This window comes from Hemiscyllium ocellatum, chromosome 5 (genome assembly GCF_020745735.1).
Source record: "Hemiscyllium ocellatum isolate sHemOce1 chromosome 5, sHemOce1.pat.X.cur, whole genome shotgun sequence".
In the NCBI taxonomy this organism is placed as follows: Eukaryota; Metazoa; Chordata; class Chondrichthyes; order Orectolobiformes; family Hemiscylliidae; genus Hemiscyllium; species Hemiscyllium ocellatum.
The window spans coordinates 57578627-57594341 of record NC_083405.1 but is presented as its reverse complement, the minus strand read 5'-3'; positions in this window follow the sequence as shown (position 1 = coordinate 57594341).

The following is a 15715-nucleotide window of genomic DNA, read 5'->3' as shown; positions in this document are numbered from 1 at the left end:
GAATGCTGTAAATGAATTTCCTCCCTCTCACTTCATCTCACATATTCACCATATTCTTCTTCTAATTTATCCCTGTTGAAGAGAGGTGCTACCTGGTCTGGTGACTATTCATAGCACTTCCAGTTAATTTTGTTTAGGATTTACATCATCCACTGTGTTAGCCCCTGCTTTTACCCTTGTTCAATGCTCTTTACAGCACTATCCTACTATGGGAAAGGCAAAAGAAAAGCCAGTTAGATTGCTGATATCACAAATGGCCTCTTACCTCTTATGGTTGTATCAGCATTGTTTTACAAGTTACTTTCAGGGCAACAGACTAAATGCAAGTCCCTCACTATCACGAATTAAGCATTTGTGGAAAGTATACTCATTGGCAGAGTTACTTATGTATAATAGCCCATGTTCTATTTCTAGGTCACAGTAGAAGATCCACGCACTTGTCACCCTGCATAGTTGGTGAAGGATTATTTTACTCTGAGTGCTAGAAGCCTGCTCACCAGCAAGCCAGTCCAAAGGAAATAAAATGAAAGGATTGCAACTAACCCACAAAGCCAAGACAAAATCATCTGTTCAACTATCATACAGCTTGTAAGTTATTTTACTCACTTTTCATTTATAATCTGCATGTATATTTATAGTGTTATTATTTATTCTTGCATTTAATAACCTAGAAGTTCACTCAGTTATGAACGCAAAGAAACCTAGTTAACGTGACTCCTTTTAAAATGAAAATTCTTCTGGTTTTGATGTAAAGTGTTGAAGTGAAACTGCTGCCTTCACTAAATTTTTTTGGCCAACGTTTCCCAGGTTTCAAGAAACCTAACTGTGGAGCTGGAAATGACTGAATTTGTAAGGATGCAGCCCTTTTGAGAACTCCATGTGGGCCAGGATGAGAACTATGTTTGCTTCAGGCCAGATATAACACTTTTCAGAGAAATGAAAATAGTTAGATTAGATTAGACTTACAGTGTGGAAACAGGCCCTTCGGCCCAACAAGTCCACACCGACCCGCCGAAGCGCAACCCACCCATACCCCTACATTTACCCCTTACCTAACACTACGGGCAATTTAGCATGGCCAATTCACCTGACCCGCACATCTTTGGACAGTGGGAGGAAACCGGAGCACCCGGAGGAAACCCACGCAGACACGGGGAGAACGTGCAAACTCCACACAGTCAGTCGCCTGAGTCGGGAATTGAACCCGGGTCTCAGGCGCTGTGAGGCAGCAGTGCTAACCACTGTGCCACCGTGCCGCCCACTGGGCCACCGTGCCGCCCACCTGCCACCGTGCCGCCCACGGTTCTATCTATCAATTTCATTGCTTGAAGCTGCTTACAGGAGTGATGAAATTGAGTTAAAAATGTAATAGATATATTCAACCTGCATTTTAGTGTTCCCACAGGAAGAGTCCATTTGTGACGAGACAGCAAAATTTGTTTCTGACTTCAAATAAACTACTCGCTGAGAAAGAAAATAATTCTCCCCAGCCTTAAGGTCAAAGCTATTACTTGCAAAAGTCAATTTTCAGGTGTTTTAAAGCGAAAACAAAGGAGATGATGTGTTCTGGGAATGTTTGCACAGGGCACTCCGTTACAATTAAATACATCGAGCAAAGAACATTTTGAAATCTACGGAAAATGACACTGACTCAGCAAAGCTGAAATATAATGGATATCATGTTGCGACCTTTCCAAAATGACTATTTAAGGAAACCGACTTGCTAAGCTTTTTAAGCATTGTTTTATTTTTCAGAAGCTGGTGCAGAGGCTTTGCACAGATTCCTAGGCGAATAAATGCAACGTCTTTGCTACTTTGAATCAAAATGGTAGAGTAATGGAAAAGTTTCTTCTTTTCAAGGTATTTCTCGAAAGCCTTGTTGTATTAAAGTGAATTCTTGTTATGCCTCCTCTGGGAGGAAACATGGCAGGATGAAACTGACCTATGCTAGCAACACTAAATTGACCCTTACCAAATTAGCAATCCAAATTAAACTACACCTTATTCTCTCTTCCATTGAAGGGGCAGTAAGGGAGTGGAAAAAAAACTACAGGTAATAAAATAAAAATCCAAAGGTTCTGGCCCAGAAGTCAATGGTACAGTGCGATGGTACACCTTTATCATACTAGAAGTGATAGTACACATGAGGCAATGACACTGGTTGCTCAGAAGTCCCACGGATCAGGTCAATTCATCAACAGATCTCCTGGTGCAAGTTTGAAGCAGCTGGGCAAAGAACCTGGCTGCAGCAGCAATTTATTCACATTGTCTCTTTTTGTACCTCTTCTTTTGCTATGACTGAGCCATCTTTGGTAATATAAAACAAAAAAAAAATTGTCAATGCTAGATATCTGAAACGTAAAGATAAATTGCTGGAGAAATTCAGCAGTTAATATTTTTAGATCCAATGAGCCTTCTGCAGAACTGATAGTAGCAAGAACTAGATTGTATAGATGCTGAAGACAGGGATTGGGGGAGGAAGGAGTAAGCGACAGGCGGAGATGGAGTCCAGTTTGAAGAGAAAGACAAAGGGATGGATAATGGCCAGCCAGGGAAAAAGAAAATGCTGATAATGGAGACCATAACTAAATGAAATTGGGTTGGCTGCACTACAAACAGTCCTATGTGATGCTAAGGCTTGGGGTGTGGGGATGGATAAAAGACATACAGAAAAGTATTCATGATTGTAGGGGGTGACCTGTACCTGCTTATAACAAAATGGTTCATGTTTGCTTACACAAAATGGCCAAGAAACGGAATGAGGCAGCCTGCCTGAGAATTAAAACACAAGATGGCTGAGGGGAGATAAACAAGACTAACTGTCTGTTCCAGGCTTTAAATTTAGAAAATGACAACAATTTTGAATGAACCATTCCAAGGAAGTAAGTACGCCATTCCAGACAGTTTTTGCTAAGAGCGTGCCATCATACAGACAATCCTGATCTTCATTAATGAAAGAATAATTATCCTAGTAAATGGGTGAACACCAGGTGCAAGATGCAGCCGATAAATTACCTAAGCAGCTATCGGGATGACAGCTTAAGTTATAGTGTTCTTTAAAATTACTCAGAGCATTAAAAAAAAGATTCTCATTAAAGATTTTTTAGAATCATAGGGGTAGGTTTCAACAGAAAATTTATACCTATAGTTAATGACGAACACATTGCTCTCACCAGTTAATGCAGCTTTCATTGCCTGGAGATGGAACTTCTGCCCCTTACCTAGGAGAAAGTCTATCCCAGAGAACCACTAACTAATCTGATTAGCCGGCAGTTCTTTAGTCCCAGCGATGCCACAAGCAACAGTTTATCATATTACCTTAGCATAGAATTATTACTCTGCATTTATGATAATGCCGGTCATGGATCTGTCTCAATTCTTTGATAAAAGAAGAATGGCAACAATAACCTGGATGTAAAATTTACATTAATGCAGTCTAGTATCTCAAGGCCCAGGAGTGAGATGTGGAGTGATTGAAAATGTAGTCGAAATGGCTGCTTTTTAGTAGGATTTGATGGTGGGAAGTGAGGTGCTGGAAGAGTGGAGATCAGTTAATGTGGTGCCTTTATTTAAGAAAGTGATAAAGAAAAGCTGGGGAACTATAGACTGGTGAGCCTGAATTCAGTGGTGGGTATGTTGTTGGAGGAGATGCTGATGGACAGGGTTTACATGCATTTGGAAAAGCAAGGACTGATTAGAGATAGTCAGCATGGTTTTGTGTTTGGAAATTATTTCTCACTAATTTGATTGAGTTTCTTGAAAAGTAATGAAGAGGATTGATGAAGGCAGAGAGTGAATGTGATCTGTATAGACTTCATTAAGTCATTCGACAAGGTTTCTCATGGTAGACAGGTTAGCAAGGTTTGGTCACACAGAATAAAGGGAGAGCTAGTCATTTGGATACAGAACTGTCTTGAAGGTAGGAGACAGAGAGTGGCGGAGGATTGTTTTTTGGACTGGATGTCTGTGACAAGTGGTGTGCCAAAAGTATCAGTTCGGGGTCCATTGCTTTTCATCATTTACAGAAATGATTTGGATGTGAATATAGGAGATGACCCCAGAATTGGTGGTGATGTGGACGGTGAAGAAGGTTATCTCAGGGTACAATGGGACCTTGATCAGATGGGCCAATAGGTGAAGGAGTGGCAGATGGAGTTTGATTTAAATAAATATGGGGTGATGCATTTTAGTAAGGCAAATCATGGCAGGACTTACACACTTAATGGTAGAGCCCTGAGGAGTCATGAGCCATGAGGTCATGTTGCAGCTGTACAAAACTCTGGTGTGGCCACACATTGAGTACTGCATATAGTTTTAGTTGCCACATTATAGGAGGGACATGGAAGCATTGGAAAGGGTGCAGAGGAGATTTACCAGGATCTGGCCTATATGGAGGGTTCATCTAATGAGGAAAGGCTGAAGGACATAAGGCTGTTTCGTTAGAGAGAAGAAGGTTGAGAGGTGACTTAACAGAGACATACAAGATGATCAGATGATTAGTTGGGTAGACAGTGAGAGCCTTTTTCATTGGATGGTGTTGGCTAGCATGAGGGAACATAGCTTTAAATTGAGGTGTGATAGATATAGGACAGATGTCAGAGGTAGAGGGTAGTAAGGTCATGTATTGTCCTGCCTACAACAGTCATAGACTCGACAACTTTAAGGGCATTTAAATGGTCATTGGATAAGCATATGGATAATAATGGAATAGTGTCGGTTCGATGGGCTTCCGATTGGATTCACAGGTCAGCGCAACATCAAGGGCCAAAGGGCCTGTACTGCACTGTAATGTTTTAAGTTCTATACCTTTTACCCAGCATCAGAAGACCAAAACTAGAGGGCATAGGTGTAAGGTGAGAGAAGAAAGATTTAAAAAGCATCTCAAGGGTAAATTTTCATGTACAGAGTGGTTTGTGAATTGAATGAGCTGCTAGATGAAGTGATGGGGGTGGATACAGTCGCAACATTTAAAAGGCATCTTGATGGTACATGAATAAGAAGGGCTTCGAAGGAATATGGGCCAAATGCTGCCAAATGGGATGGGATCAGTTTAGGATACCTGGTCAACATTTATGAGTTGGACTGAAGGGTCTGTTTCTATGTAGTGTAGTTCTTGTGTGTTTTGTCTATGACAAAAGGTGGAATGAGCACATTTTGAATTGTAACACGTTGGATAACAGAGTTAGAGCAAGGGCTCCTATTATAGAAGGTCAAGGAGAGTGGCTTGGACATAGTTATTCAGCTATAGATTAGGAATCTTCTCCTTGGAAGGTATGAGGAGCCAAATTTCAGGTACTTCACCACATGTCTTGGCTCTTTCTGCCCTATTAAGTGGCATTACGTCCAACACACATGCAGAACAGGGATTGAGTGAGATGAAAGTCAGTAGCACAGCAGTTAGTGCTGGTGCAGTGGGGGAAAGATGGTGAGAAGATGGTGATGGCATTGCAGGAAAACTCACTTGTCTTCACAGAGAGAAATCCTGTCATGAAATTCACAAAATTGGCTCTTCACTAAAATAATATAGTTTTCATCCTAATATTGTCACTCCACTCTGTTATCATTGAACCTTTTACCCTTGTTTCACCAACAGTCTCCTGCTCCCCAACTGCTCCACCACCAGCTGAGTCTGCACAATTACAATCTGCTTTCGGAATTGCTTTGCACTCCCAAGAGCAACATAGGATTCTGCTCATTGATTCCGATGATAACGGAGGAGGATGATACAGGCAAACATGAGAATGGTGCATCTTTGTTGTTGGTCCCACTGCACCATGATAACTCCCCTGTGAACATGGCTGAGGGTTTAAGATGCACTTCTGGTGAAATTATAATGTGTGGAGTTAGGGTGGCTATATGAAAGGTTCCAGTTTTGATAGTCTCAGTATATATGATTTGAGAAAATAAGAAATTATCTGTAAAATAGATTGTAAAAGTGGTTATTGAGGTTGAAGACAAGTGTCAGCATGGCTGGGAAGTGAAAACATTGAAGCTTTTAAAATTTTTACCTCATAATATTTAAGTATAGTTGTATTAACTACTTATTGGAGATTTCAGAATCTCATCATTGATCAGAATTGAAAGTCTCTTCATATCAGTTTGTAAAAACTTTAAAAATGATAAAGGATATAATTGATGTTAATTGAAAATGTGAAAAGAATTACTTCTCAAACTGATATTGTTGACTGGTACTAGCAGGAAATAGATATAGCTCAGGCTACGGCTATTTACAAGAGCTGAACCAGGGCAGGGTGTGAGATTTTATTGGAAGAACGAGAAAGCTAGAGCAAGACCAAATTGAAATATTAGCCATAATGGTAAACATAATAGTGCAATTTAGGAAGTGACTCTGGTAAAAGAATCTGGGCTGCTCAGGAGAAAGGTTAGGCACAATGTATTTCTTCACCTGAGATGGGGAAGTAACTGATCTACTTAGATGGCTGATTGGTGAACATGATGATTTATACCCATATTGAGAGATAGCTTTAGTGTAAAGTTATTGCTGGAAAGGCACTGAAACAAAACATGTACCTTGAATATTGTGACCAGGACCACCCTTCTATCTTATTATCATGAAGAAGCTACTTGTAATATCCAGATATCATAACAAAGTTTTTTAAACATTAACAAAGGATTTTTCAGAACAATTTAATTCACTATTCTACATTTGTATAATTATAACCAACTGGTCCTATCAAAGATGGTATTCAGTTAATAATTTATTATGATCATTTCTACTCAACTCAACATAACTACTTCATTGACTTCTTTCAATACTGAGATGATCAGAGAATCACAGAATACTACCAATAAGACAGAGGATATAGATTAGATTAGATTAGATTAGATTAGATTAGATTAGATTAGATTTACAGTGTGGAAACAGGCCCTTCGGCCCAACAAGTCCACACCGACCCGCCGAAGCGCAACCCACCCATACCCCTACATTTACCCCTTACCTAACACTACGGGCAATTTAGCATGGCCAATTCACCTGACCCGCACATCTTTGGACTGTGGGAGGAAACCGGAGCACCCGGAGGAAACCCACGCAGACACGGGGAGAACGTGCAAACTCCACACAGTCAGTCGCCTGAGTCGGGAACTGAACCCGGGTCTCAGGCGCTGTGAGGCAGCAGTGCTAACCACTGTGCCACCGTGCCGCCCATATTGTGTCTATTCAGCTTGTATTGGCTTTTTATTAGATATGCCAAACTGAGAAAAAAGATGGGAGAAACGAAAGTGATTTGCAGTATCACAGAGCCTCTTTGATGGTAAATTCCATCAACATGAGAGAGAAGCAAAGGATGACCTGTGAATCTTCATGGATCCCCAAGGTCTAGTTTCCTTCTGTCATGTGGTAGCAAGGAAAGCTTTAATCAATGTGGTGAGACGAGCTGGTAATAAAGTTATGAAACAATCAATAATCTTCCTAAATAGGCCATTTGTTATTCCCCAGCAACAAAATCACTTGAGACCTGGAATTTGACTAAAGGTTGCAGTGAATTGCTCCAAATATCAGGATGGGCCTTGCTGGATTCTTGCCCTGTTTGACCATGATTTCCTGCCATAGGCCTTGCCATTCAGGCCTCTTCATACAGGTCCCAAAAAGATTTAGTCCATCAACAAAATTCTCTGTATGCTTTTCAGTACTAGAACCAATAAATTGAATTCCTCAGCAATAAAATTATCTGTGCAAATTTTCAACTGTTTGATATACTTTGACAAAATTGGATGCATCAATTTTATCAGAACAGATAGAACCAATTATAATATATTTTGTGAAAGTCTTCACTCATGTTTGGCAATCTACATTTAATCTACAGTTGGCTGAATGCTATATATATTTCCCTGTCTTATGAATAGTGATGCAGAGACACCATGTGTGAACACACTGTTCTTGGTACAAAGTACGGATCACAAACTGCCATGTTACTGTTCGTCTAACAGAAATAGCCAAACCAATATCTTGAAATGGTTTCAAGTTTTTCTTTCCATTTAATGTGTTTTGTATGCAATCAGTTACATTGATTGTCCTCTTCGAGAGCAGAAGATAGTTTGTGCTCAGTTGTCTCCACGAAATCTAATATTGTTGATCTCCTTCAATAGTTCATTTTAATTCCCTATTACCAATGTTTTATCACAGTTCTCTCTGTCTTAGGAAACATATTGTGTTCAGCATCAGGAGTATGGACCAAGCAAACCCCTCTTTCCTGGATAGTTTCTGGTTTCATTATAGTCAAGGCTGCGGTGAGATGTGGGATCTTAGCATCCATGGAGCCAAAGTTGGGGCAAACCTGTCTCTGATCAGCTTGCTTCTTAGTCACTGATAATCATCATGGGTTTGCCTTCTGGGGAGGATCTCCTGACCAGGAGAGCTCCTGGCCATTGCAGCACCAGCATTGGATGTTGTAACTCTTGCTGGGAATAACATGCAAACTGTGAGGTCATCCACTTTGTTTGGAGAAACGGATGTGCCAGAGTATTTCTTAAATGGGAATAGATTGTAAAGTGTAGATGTCCAAAGGTACCTCAGAGTTTGTGTCAATATAACATCAAGGGCTAACATGAAGGTGCAGCAAGCTATTCAGAAAACTAATGAAATGTTAACCATTATTCCAAGGGATTTAAGAACAGGAGTGGTAAGTTCTGCTTCATCTGTATGGGAGGTTGCTTAGACTGCACCTGGAGTATTGCGTACAGTATTAGTCTCCTTATCGTGAGAAATATATTATTGCTGTAGAGGGAGTTCAATAAAGATTCTCTAGACCTACTTTCTGGGATGATGGGACTGCCCTATGCAGACAGATTGGGCAAACTTGGTCAGTATTTTCTAGATTCTTAAAGAATGATAGGTGACCTTACTGAAACTTAAAAAGTACTGAAAGGGATAGACATGGTCAATGAAGATTAAATGTTTCCCTTGGTTGGAGACTCAAGAACCAGAGGTACAAATTAAAAATTAGGGTTGGATACCACATAACCCAAGATGAGGATTTATTTTTACTCAGAGGAACTCTCTACCAGAAAGCACTATAGAAACTCAGTCTTTGAATATGTTTAAGATAGAGATTGATACATTTCTGATTACCAACAATGTACAGGTCAATGGGAATGGGGTGGGTAAAAGTATTTTGAAATATTCAATCAGCCATAATCAGATTGATCATTTAATGGCCTAATCCTGTTCTTGTGCTGTCTTGTATCTCCCAATTGATGCAGTTCTGTAAAACGTTTGATGATCCAATATCAGTTGAACAATTTTGCAAATGAGTCTTCAAATACTGTATTCCATCAATTGCACTGTGAACATCACACATTGCTCACATCTCCCACTGCTCACAGCTCTGTTGTAAGGTGAATGGTTATCACTCCATTTTTGCAGCAGCAGCAGGGGCAGTGAGAGTGAGGGCCAGGGGCTGCTGGGAAAGTAAAGTTCTCCTTTAAAAATGTACCTCGTGAGTAGGCAGAGCACATGCTGAGCAGGAGCAGACATGGGACTGCTGAGTAAGTGAGGCTGTATATTTTGGGTGGTTTCTTTACCCGGAACACTACTTAGGTAGTGTCTCCCACCTATCCTCCTCCTCTAACCAAAAAAAAAACAGTTCTGTGCGCTGCTGCAGGGCGGTTACTTGTTTTTTTTCAGTTGTCTCTTTGGGAATTCAGAACATTGGGAATGGATGTTAGGGCAATTACATGCTCCTCCTGTAGGATGTAGGAGGTAAGGGTCACGACTAGCTTCCCCACTGACTTCATCTGCCGGAAGTACACCTCACTCCAGCTCCTTGGAAACCGTGTTAGGGAACTGGACCTGGAGTTGGATGAACATCGGATCATTCTGGAGGTGGAAGGGGTAATCGTGAGAAGCTCTGGAGGGGTAATCACACCTCAGGTACAGGAAAAAGATAGGTGGGTTACAGTCAGGGTACGGAAAGGGAACAGGCAGGCAGTGCAGGGATCCCCTGTAGCTGGTACCCTCAATAATAACTATCCTGTTTTGGATATTATTGCGGTGGCCGACCTACTCGGGGGCACTGAGCCTGAGTCTGTGGCTCAGAAGGGAAGGGGTAGAACAGAAAAGTGCTAGTGGGGTGAGACTCAATAGTAAGAGGAATGGACAGGAGATTCTGTGGTGGCAAGTGGTACCCCCAGAATATATGTGACCTCCCAGGTGCCAGGGTTCAGGATGTCTCTGACCAAGTCTACAAGATTCTGAAAGGGGAGGGTGAGTAGCCAGAAGTCAAGTTGCACATTGGCACCAAGCCAGATAAAGGGATGGGGATCTAAAATGTGATTTCAGGAAATTAGGTTGGAAACTAAAAAGCAGGATGAGCAGAGAAGTAATCTCAGGATTACTACCAGTGCTACATGCTGGTGAGGTGGGAAACAGTGAGCGAATGCAGCTAAATATGTAGCTATAGGACTGGTGCAGATGGGAGAGCATCAGATACATAGATCATTGGGATACCTTCTGGGGAAGGTGGAACCTGTATGTGAAGAACGAGTGAGGCACCAACATCCTGGGCGGGAGAATTGTAAGAGCATTTCAGGAGGGTTTAAACTAGTTTGGCAGGGGGATGAGAACCGGAGCCACAGATCAGAGGAGAGGGTAGTTGTTGAACAGGCAGAAATGGAATGCAGAGAGTCTGTCAGGAAGGATACGCAGTTGATAGAGCATAGGTTTGGATTAAGGTGTGTCTGTTTCAATGCAAGGAGTGTCAGGAATAAGAGTGATGAACGTAGAGCATGAATCAGTGCTTAGAACTACAACGTTGTGGTCATAATGGAGACATGGATTTCACAGGGACAGGAATGGTTGCTGGATGTTCCAGGGTTTAGATATTTCACAAAGAACAGTGAGGTGGATAAAAGAGGAGGGGGAGTAGCATTGTTAATTAGAAGAAAGCAGATCTTGGAAAGGTGCAGATGTGACAGAGTTGTTGTTTTGGGTGACTTCAATTTCCCCAATATTGTTTGGAACCTCCTTAGTGCAGATGGTCTTGAGACATGTACGACACTTGTTAGACCTTAGCTGGGGTATTGTGCACATTCCTGAACATCACATTATCAGAATGATATGAATGCACTTCAGAGAGTACAGAAGCAATTTACAGGAATGGTTTCAGGGATAAGAAAGTTCTGTTATGAGGATAGATTGAAGATTATTCTCCTTGAAGTAGAAGGCTAAGAGGGGATCTAATTGTGGCTTTCAAATTCATGAGCAGGCCAGATCAACTAGATAGGAGGGAAATTATTTCTGATCTTAAAAAGGAAAAACGACAAGAAGATATGGATTTGAATGCCATAACAGGTTGAATGAGCTGAATGGCCTAATTCATAGAGTCATAGAGAAGTACAACACGAACAGACCCTTCGATCCAACTCATCCATGCTGACCAGATATCCCGACCCAATCCTATGTTCCGATACAAGTTGTGAACAGTGATTGGATAGGCTGAGCATATTTTCCTCAGAGCAGAGGAGACAGAGAGTGGACATTGAGGTGAATAAAATTAAGAGGGACACACACAGAGGAGACACAAATGAACTTTTCCCTTGGTGAAAGGATCAGTAATCATGTGCAAACAAAGCCAGGGTGATAAGGTAAAAAGAGCTTTCAGTCAGCAGGTAGTTATGGTATTGAATTCACTAATCGTTGATGATGCCTTCCATCACTTTACTGATGATTGAGAGTAGACAGATGGGGCAGTGATTGGAATTGCCCTGCTTTCAGTGTATAGGACATACTTGGGCAATTTTCCACATTGCTGAGTAGATGCCAGTGTTGTAACTGTACTGCAACAATTTGGCAAGGGGCATGGCAAGTTCTGGAGAAGATGTCTTCAGAAGTGTTGCTGAAATGTTGTCAGGACCCATAGCCTTTGCAGTATCCAACATCTCCAACCGCTTCTTGAGATTATGTGGAGTGAATTAAATTAACTGAAGATTAGTATCTGTGATGCCAGGGACCACTGAAGGAGGCTGAGATGGATCATCCACTTGCAACCGCCCAAATATATTACATCACTTACCCAGCAGTCCTGTGTCCACTCCTGCTCAGCGCATGCTCCACCTATTCACGAGATATATTATTACAGGAGTAATTTCCCTTCTTGGCAGCCCCCTTGTCCTCGCTGTCATCATTCCCACTGCAGCTGCAAAAATGGAGGCTGCTGATCCCACAAGGGTAAGTTATTAAAGGATTAATTTACCTTCCTGGCAGCCACTTGGTCTTCACTCTCACTGCTCCCACTGCTGCTGCAAAAAATGGATACATTTAAGAAGTTGAGTTTATTAACTAAGATATTTTTGCATCATGTCCTTCTTAAAGGATTGGTTTCTTTTTCTCTGCATTGACTTATTTCAGTTCCTATAAATATAGAACTCCTAAATTATTTATTCTTCTTATAATTATCCTTGAATTCAAAACCGACAAGAATTTAGCTTCTCTTCCTGCATTTAAATGGAGCTAACCTCTACTATGAGCTATTTGGGACTGCTAATGCCAGAACTAAGACATAGAGGTTCAGCTCTACTTGTGAGCAAAGTTGGACAAAGAAAACACTAACCATTCTTCAAAAGGAAAACCTTTTCAAAAAGATCAATGTCTGCAGTCAACAAAATTCATGCTTCAAATGGTTCAATTCCTTTTAAAACTTTAAATTCCTTAAGGATTGTTGATCGTTGCTCATGGAATGGATTCTTAGAATACACTAAATTAGAGAAGTAAAAATAAACTTCAAGATTTGGAGATGCCGGTGTTGGACTGAGGTAGACCAAGGTAAAAATCACACAACACCAGGTTATAATCCAACAGGTTTATTTGGAAACACTAGCGCTGCTTCTTCATCAGGGGCAGGGCTTCAAAAGTTAGTGCTTCCAAATAAACCTGTTGGACTATCGCCTTGTGTTGCATAAATTTCAAAGCTGTTTCCCTGGTGGAATAACCACTTTCTTATAACTGGGTAAAAACAATGACTGCAGATGCTGGAAACCAGATTCTGGATTAGTGGTGCTGGAAGAACACAGCAGTTCAGGCAGCATCCAAAGTGCAGCGAAATCGATGTTTCGGGCATAAGCCCTTCATCAGAGAGCAATTAACCTGCATTGAGTCATAGTCATAGAGTCATAGAGATGTACAGCATGGAAACAGACCTGTGGGTGTATAGTCACACATAGACCTAACAGATAAGAATTTGGTCATTGTCGAAGAGTGTGGTGCTGGAAAAGCACAGCTGGTCAAGGTGCAGGTGAATTGATGTTTCAGACATAAGCCCTTCATCAGGAATCATGGGATGGCTCATTTCCTTCCTTAAAAGAGACTTGAGAATCAATTAAGTTTTACACAATCAGTCATTCAATTCTTTTTTAATTGCAGATTTTTAAAATTAAGGTTTGATCATCTGCAATAGTAGATTTGAACGCATGTCTCTAGAGCAGTTGCCTGAAGTTCTGGTTGGTTAGTTCTGAAGAAAAGACATATGAGACTCAATGTTAACTCCTCATCTTTCTCCATAGGTGCTGAGTTTTTTTCAGGATTCTGTATTTGTTTCAGATTTCCATCATCTGCAGTATTTTGCTTTTATCAGAGTATGATACTATAGCTTTGATTGAAATTTGGCAGAGGGATGGGCAGGATTGACAATTCAACCTTCCTAATTATGGAGGATTTAGACAAGAAAGAGAAGGGTATCAGAAAGGAGGGGTGTTGGTTGCAATATTGATCAAGCTGGAGGGGCAAACATGCTGTTGGCGGTGTTCTAGATAAAGGATCAAATATGTCATTACATTTCAGAGAAGTGTAAGAATAAAAAGGCAGTACTGGGAGGGAATTTCAACTTCCCTTTGATTAAATGGAATTGACCTGGAAATAATTGTTCAGAACAATGAAAAGGCAAATTGTACTAAGATACAATTTGGTGCAAAGAGAGTGAAAGCAGCTAATTGCAGGTGAAGCTGACCATCACTGAGTCAGGTTTGGAATTGTTATGGATAAAGGACTAAACTGGGGAAAGCCTCATTTTACCAAGATAAGATCTGGTTTGACCCAATTGGACTGCGAGCAGCTGCATGCAGATCAAACAGTTGGAACTGTGGGAGGTATTCAAGGAGGAATTGGTGAGAGTACAGGGCAAACTAGAGAACCTTGGATCTCAAGGAGCACAAAGCATAGGATTCGGAAAAAAAATTATGGCAGAAGTTAACATAGAGAGAGTATGAACTGTCGAGTTTAGCAATCTTCAAATTGGATAAATCTACTGGCTGGGATGAGATGTATTCCATACTGCTGAGGGAGACTAGGAAAAGCTGATCAGGAGTCTTGGCTTATCAGATGAGGTGCCAGAGGATGAGAGGACTACCAACATGATCCCATTATATCAATGGAGGAAAGGATTGACCAGGGCCTTGTATTGGCCAATCATTGTAACCTCAGTGGTGGGGAAATTATTGGAAAGAATTCCGATGGATGGAATGTATCTGTACTTGAAGAGATATGGAACAAGCAGGCATAGCATGATTTTAAGGGATAGCCATGTTTGACAAATTTGATCGATTTTCTTTGAGAAAGTAAATAGGAGTGTTAATGAGATCAACATTTCTGTTGTGGTCTACATGATCATGGAAAACTGGTCAAGAAAATAAGAGCCCATGGTATCAAAATCAGCCTCAGGTTAACACCTTATACCTCAAAGACAGCCAATGAGCTCTAAACAGTATCTAATTTTATGTTTTGTACTGTGCAATATTCCACTTAAGTTTTGTACATGTGTGTTAGTATAGTCTCAATCATTCATGAAGATAGAACAATTGACATATACCTTTTTATTATTTTACTTGGTTTTAATTCTTAATAAACTTTCTGTCTATTTAATACAAAAATACCATTTTGATCACAAGAGCAAGTCAGAGTTTAGGAAAGCTGCTGCAAATAAACTACCTCCTGACTCCAAAAACTGTCCATCATCTACAAGGCAAAAACCAGGAGTGTAATAGAATACTCTCAATTGCCTGGATGGGTGTAACTCCAACAACACTCAAAACCTTAACAGCATTCAGGACAAAGTGGCCCGGTAGATTGGCACCACATCCACAAGCATTCACTCCCTCCACCATCGACACTCAGTAGCATCAGTATGTACTATCTACAGATTTCCCTCTTAAGTATACTCCTATTGCCTTTATACTCTTCTCGAGATTCACTCGATCTCTGCTGTTTGTACTTGACATATGCTTCCTTTTTCTTGAACAAAATCTCAATTTATCTGGTCACCCAGCATTCCCTACACCTACAGATTTGCTCTTCACCCTAACAGGACATACCATCTCTGGACTCTCATTATCCCATTTTCACACACTTCCCAATTTCCAACTGTCCTTTTTCTTGAAAACATCTGCCTCCAATCAACTTTTGCAAGTTTTTGCCTAACACTGTAAAGATTGGCCTTCCTCCAATTTAGAACTTTTAGGTCCGGTCTATCATTTCCCATTAATATTTTAAAACTAATAGAATTATGGCCACTGGCCCTAAAGTGCTCCCCCACTGACACCTCAGTCACCTGCCCTGCCTTATTTCCCAAGCGTAGGTACATCCACATATTCAATCAGAAACATTTCTTGTACACACTTAAAGTCCTCTCCATCCAAGTCTTTAACACTATGGCAGTCCCAGTCTATGTTTGGAATGTTAAAATCCCCAAAACCACCCTATTATTCT